Below are 273 nucleotides of genomic sequence, written 5' to 3' on the forward strand. Positions count from 1 at the left end.
AACCTAACCCAAACTAACCTATTCTAATCTAACCTAACCTAACCTAACCTCATCTAACCTAACCAAATTAAACCAAACCAAACCAAACGAAACCAAACCAAACGAAGCCAAACGAAATCAAATCAAACCCAACCAAACCATACAAAACCAAACCAAACCAAACCAAACCCTACCTAACCTAACTTAACCTAACCTAACCTAACCTAACCTAACCTAATGTAACCTAACCTAACTTAATTTAACAAAACCTAAAGAAACCAAACCAAACCAAAC

The sequence above is a fragment of the Schistocerca piceifrons genome, chromosome 9 (genome assembly GCF_021461385.2).
Source record: "Schistocerca piceifrons isolate TAMUIC-IGC-003096 chromosome 9, iqSchPice1.1, whole genome shotgun sequence".
Taxonomy (NCBI): Eukaryota; Metazoa; Arthropoda; class Insecta; order Orthoptera; family Acrididae; genus Schistocerca; species Schistocerca piceifrons.